The sequence below is a fragment of the Anser cygnoides genome, chromosome 1 (genome assembly GCF_040182565.1).
Source record: "Anser cygnoides isolate HZ-2024a breed goose chromosome 1, Taihu_goose_T2T_genome, whole genome shotgun sequence".
NCBI lineage: Eukaryota > Metazoa > Chordata > Aves > Anseriformes > Anatidae > Anser > Anser cygnoides.
The window spans coordinates 56,886,545-56,892,657 of NC_089873.1; positions in this window are offsets into that span (position 1 = coordinate 56,886,545).

Genomic DNA, 6,113 nt, shown 5'->3' on the forward strand with positions numbered 1-6,113 from the left:
CCCCTCGTTAAAGCAACAGAGCGTTCTAGCAAAAACTGGCAGCTCCTCTCCTGCTCCCAGGCCCTCTCACACGACTTGCTGCTGGCCTGCTTATTTTCCTATAAAATAAACGTATCGGGATGTCCGAAGCTTCGAAGCAAGTGTGACAAAGCCCCAGATGTCTGCTGGCAGAGCGGGGAGCACAGGGCAGCATGGCCAGTGCTGCCTGAAGATGTTGATGCTTTTTTTGTCACTGGACTGGCCCCAAAATGAGATTTTTTCCACTGACATCACTCTCTAGAAGCTCATGTGCTGTTTTCAGTGAGTCCTGTTTTGACACAAAACAGCTCCTGAGCTGGAGCGCAGATTGAGCCTGCAGTTCTGGTGGAGGGAAGAAGGAAATATGTGAAAATGAACAATAATATTCATTTTATGAATAAGAAATAATATAGGGAAGAAAAAAAAAGAAAGAAACAAAACAAAACACCTCCAAGCCCTATCCCTCCTTACACCTCTGTCCTGCAGCTCTGGTAGTGTACCCTATTCCTCCCCAAGGGCTTTCCAGTTGCATTTAGTTGCTTTTGTCCCCTGCCCCTGCCTCCTCTCCAAAAGTTGTGTGCTTAGAAGCACTTAAAGGATGCATCCAAGAGGTCATCCTCCTTCCCTGTCTTCCAGAGTTGATGTAGATGTGGATGTGAGACACTGGGGGGAAGAGAGAGGGTACCCAGCCATGTCACTGCCATTCCAGGCAGGGTACTTCTTCCCAGGAAGAAGTCCTGGTTCACAGTCACGCTGTCCCAGGACATGGGGCCTCAGCTTTTTGCTCTGGGTTGCCCCAAGTGTATCTCCCGAATCTGGGGGCTTCACCTTCTCCTGGGCTGGTCACAGGAGACAAGGTCCCTCCTGCAGCTCACCTCTGCTGCGAGCTTTTCCAGAGGTGCAGGGTAGCAAGCTGCGCCCCAGAATCAGGGGTTATTTGGGATCAGGGTTATTCGGGATGAAGGGGCTGTGAAACTGGGCCCCGCTCTCCGGAAAGGCCCAGAGGCCCTGGAGCAGGATGGAAGGAGAACTGAAAGTGGGCTGTCATCAATTTGCAGCCACTCGCCTCGGGCTTTTCTGGCCCCATCCAGTGCTCTGCAGCACAGACTTGTGTTGCTTCCCCTCTGCTGTTGCTGTGCAGCGTAGGGAAGCTTAAGGGCACTGTGTGTGCCCGTGTGCTGGCAGAGGTTTGCTCTTCCTAGAAGAAAACCTCAGAAATGGACACTTAAGAATGATGGATGAGGACGAAGATGTGTGCTTTTTGTGGAAAAGATCAAACCAGCCCCTGGAGCAGCTCACCTGGGGTACAGTGAGCCACTGGAAAGCAGAAGCCAGTCCTCATCCAGGGCACTAGTGCATTTTTCTTGTACATAGTGGCAGTGCCTGACCTGTGGTGTCCCCCACGGCTGCCAGAAGTCCCATCCATCATCTCCTACCCTGCCACCGAGCAGCGGTTGGGTGGTGCCAGGGCTGCCCGCCGTGGAGGTGATGTGCCTGGGCACCGCTGAGATTGCCCTGGAGGTTTGTGGCAGAGATGAATCGAGTAGCCCAAGGCAGGTATTTGTAATAGCTCCTGCTGGGCTTTAAAGCCTCCGTCTGCCTGTCCCAGCCTCTGAGAAAATATTTAAGTCAGCAGATCAGTTAGATGAATAGTTAACAAGTCGTTGAGGAATCAGTGTTTTCTTCAGGGGTGGGGAAGTGGGGGAGATTTTCCTTGTGGATTTTACAGTCAGAAACTTCACTTGCACCGTCAGTCACAGAGAGCAGAGCTCTCCCAGCCCCGCGTGGGAAGCCCTGAGCCGTGCTTGGCTCTGGCCCCTGGTCCCCAGGGGGACGAGGAGGCACCGGCTGGTGACAGCCAGGCTCGGCTAGCGAAGGGGGGGCCATGGGCACCCCGAGACCGTGACACAGCAAAAGGCTGCAGCAATGCCTGGCTAGGAAGGGGAGGCTGACTCAGCAACCACAACTTGCTGTGCAATGGGGAAAGGGACAACAAAAAAAAAAAACAACACGTCAAGTCGCAATATCCACTTAAAGTGGCTTCCTGAAGGGGGGAGTCGCTGCTGGAGGGTATGGGACGTGCTGTGGGTTAGTTTGTGTTTACTAAAGGGAGGCTGCCCAGCCCTGGCAGAACTGATTGTGCTCGCTGCCGTCAGCACAGAACAATCCAAGCCGAGATCAAAGATACAGGTGGAAACACGGAGGCTGTGAGCCCAAGGCACTGAAAATCCCCAGGGGCTCCCGCGGGCTGTGGTGGCGGGGGTGCCTTGGGGAGGGTCCTGCAGACGGACAGTGCGGTTCTGCACCGACCCCGCACGCGAACCCCAGAGACAGACGTGGAGGGAGACGGATGTGCACGTGCGTTTCTCAGGCGTAAATGAACCAGCTTGGTGGAAACAGGAAGCACAGGTTACAATACATATTTTTTCTAGATGCACAGATACATGCATGCCACAGCACACGGATACAGAGCCGCCTCCATCGTGTCCGTGCTACAGCCCTGCATAAAGCAAAGCACGCCCTGACTGGGACGGGACAAACTGTGGGGAGCTGGGTTTGAAAAACCGCACGTAGGCACCAGGCAGGACTTTGCACCGCAGCTCACACGCCTTTCTCAGGGGAAGGGAGGAGGTGAACCAGAACCCAAGTCCTGCAAAGACAGTGGGAACCCCCCTTGCCCCCTGGGCTTCCATCCCCCTGCCCCGGGATACGGGAGCTGCACGTCCTCCGCCGCGGCCAGCCGGGGGTTTCTTTCTGGAGATTTCTCCAGGCGTCCCGAGGAACGGGCGCGGGGCCAAGAACAGCAGCTGCAACCTCAGCACGTCGGCCTGAAGCCGCCCTCCCGACATCCGGCCTCACGTGGCCGCCGCCGCGCCGTGACTCAGCAAAAAGAGCCCCTCCGCTTCAGCCTGAAAGCATTACTCAGCGATAGAGTGGCCTGGTGTGACCCTGACTCAGCAGAACGCCCGTACGGGGGAAAGGGCGAGTCGGCATTTGTGGGGGCCCCCACCCTGGCTGCCCCGGGGTTTGGAGGCTGACCCAGGGCACAGGGGATGCTGCAGCCCCTGGGACCGGGACAGATCCTGCTCCTTACGGGGGAAATCGAGGCACGGGTGGGATGCGGGATGAGCGCCCTGCTTCACCTTTGCTGGTGGTTTTTTTTTTTCAGAAAATACCGGGGGTGGGAAGGAGCTTATTGTAGAGGCTGGCCAAGGCACAGCCTGCGTCCTCGCTTCCTCCTCCCTTTTTCTTCATTCTGTACAAAAAAATCACCCCAGGGCAGGCAGGCAAGGCTGTTTACCAGCCCGAGCCGCTGTTTGCGAGAGCTTTGGTTTATGAGCAGGAGGCTAGATGCTAACGGGGAGGAATGAGCCCCAGATGGGTTGCCCAGGCGAGAAGGCAGCTGGTGCATATGCCTGTAATTATGGAGCAGGGGAGGCACTGAGCACACATTTGAGTCCCAGTTTCCTTCAAAGCCCTTTATTTAGCGGCAGGGTGTGTTCAGCTTCAGAGAGCCCCGTGCACTGCGGTGCTTAGGGAGCATGAGTACAAAGGAGCAAGAACATCCCTGTTTTGGGGAAAAGGGGGAATTTCCCATGGCCTTCCCAGTCACCAGGGGCAGAGAGCATCCTTGCCCTTGTGCACACAGTGTTTGGCGTGGCGAGCCCTCAGGACTATGGCCATGGCTCTTGAGCTAAATAATAATTAACAGCAAGACAACGTGAGTGTGCTGCGGGATTCAAATTAAAGACTGAGCTGCCAGATGTGGTCTGGCAGAGGTGAGAGGGACCAGAGGTGCTCAGCCTGGGGTGGGCTCCCCTGGTGCAGCTGGTGGTTGATGGGGAGAGCGATTGCACAGAAAGTGTCCTTGTGGGAGCCACAGGAAATCCATATCCTCGCCTCACCCCTCCATCAAATCCACCTTGTGCCTCAGCAATGATTTTCTGCAGACTACAGTCCAAAATCAAGCACCTGGAGACTGGCACGTGAGGCTTTTTGTTGGTTCAGGGAGTTACTCGTCCCCCCCCAAGAAACTTCTGCTCCTGGGGCTGGATCCCTGCAGCAGGCAGCTGGAGTAGGGAGGGATGGTGAAGCACTGCTGGAACTCACACTGCCGAAAACTTCCCTTACCCATAGGGCAAGATCCTGCCCCTCTCCCTGTTCCCAGCTCCGTGACCTCTCCCAGCCCCGCCGGGAGAGGGAAGCGAGCCTACTGCTGCCACAGGCTGAGTCAGCTGCGGTTCTGCACACACAAGGTTTTGCAAGGGTGATGGCAGAGAGAAAAAGGAAGCTGTTTGCCTGCAAATGCATGCTCCTAAATCCCTTTTCCCTCACTCAGGTTTCGCTGCCACTGCCACACACCTCTTCTTCGTGACCACTGCCTTGCTCCTGAGTGTTGGGGCACCTCTTTTTCCTCCTCTGTTTTTGCACATTTTCCCGTCCTTCTTCCCTTTTTGCGTCTTTCCTCACTTCTTGCGCTCCCACTTGCTCGTACCCCTCTCCAGGTAAAAAGGAGCTCCCTACAGAGATGTTTTCCTTCCTCATAACCCCCTCTTTGCTGCCCACGGGGTCCCCACCACACACCGTCCCAGCATCTCCACCTGCCCTGAGCAGCAAGGGTGGATGAAATACAACCCGTGAAGCAGCACCACGCTCGTCCTGGGGGCTGGCCCAGCCCAGCAGCATGCCCGGCACCCCTTCGGCTCAGCTGGGGGGTTTGCTCCAGCTGAAAGCAGGGAGCATGCAGAGTCTGAGGTAGGATTTTCCCCTGTTGGGATGATCTAAAGATGCCCCATGCCTGTCAGTGTTCGAGAGGCATTTGGGTAATGCCCTCGATAATATGCTTGAACTTTTGGTTAACTGAAGAGGTCAGGCTGTTGGACTTGATGGTCTTTGTATGTCCCTTCCAACTGAACTATCTGTCTTCTATCTTGTTCTGAAGAGAAATGGAAGTGGCCTTATTCTCATTTTGAAGGGAAAGGGGAATCTTTTTATCCCAAATAAGCTTTGAGGAAGTTTTGGCATGGCAGAGCAACATGAAAGTCCTGTGGGATGGCGAACAGCTTTCCCAGCGTACCAGCACGGAGAACTTCTGCTCCGTTGTGCGATGATGTTGTGGGAAATCAGGAGACTTATTTGTTAGCTGTTCTTTAAAAATAAATTTGATATGCTATTTGGAGGTCCGTACTAGATGAAAGAGAAGCCTGTGGTTTTTTGCTGCTAGGAATGTGATGCTGGTATGCCAAGAACTGCACGGCCCTAACATCACGGACATTCTCATGAACTTTTAATACGTGCTTAACTTTCAGTGATATGGGGCAGATCTGACCCGGAGCAAGGAAGTTATGCCTTCCTTCCTTCAGCTTACACAGAAACAACCACCCTGGGTCATGCAAAAGGCCCGTGCAGGCCAGGATCCCGTTCCCAGCGGGGTTATTAATGGATGCTTCAGCACGGTGCAAGCGTCCGTGTGCCTGTTCGGGGCTGCCACCGGTGCGTCCGTGCCAGAAGGGCTGCAGTATAATACCTAGAATAAGGCAAAACTTGGGCTTGTTTGGTTTCCTGTGTGCACAGCCTGCTGAGCAGGTCACTGCAAAGCCAGAGGGTTTCCTCTGCAGTTTGCAGAGCTCAGGCTGAGAGCGGACAGGGGACGACAGCCATCTGGTGGGCAGGAACGAGCATTATTTTTGAGAACAGCAACGTTAGGAAAGAGTTTAGAAAAGGGGAAGCATATTTCAAAGAATTCTTTATGATGCTGTCATTTTAGTTTTGCATAAAGCAGTCTTTGCCAATGCAAAACGCGTGCTCTGTACTTGCACCTGACGGGTGTTTCTTCAAGTTTCTCCTCAAAAGAAACCTCGCAGAATTATTTAAGGTACTACTGGTATAATCTGTAACGAGTATGGAAATATTAATGTAGGCACGGAAAGATTTCCCTCCTTTCACCCCCATTTTTTCTTGTTATTCAGTTGTTGAAGAAAAGCCACAGATACCCTCTGGGACAAGTCTTTGCCTCAGTGGTGAGGAGGTGGGGAGGAGACACGCTGGCCACAAGCGACACTCCGAATTTTCACCTGTTGGCCACCATCACGTCA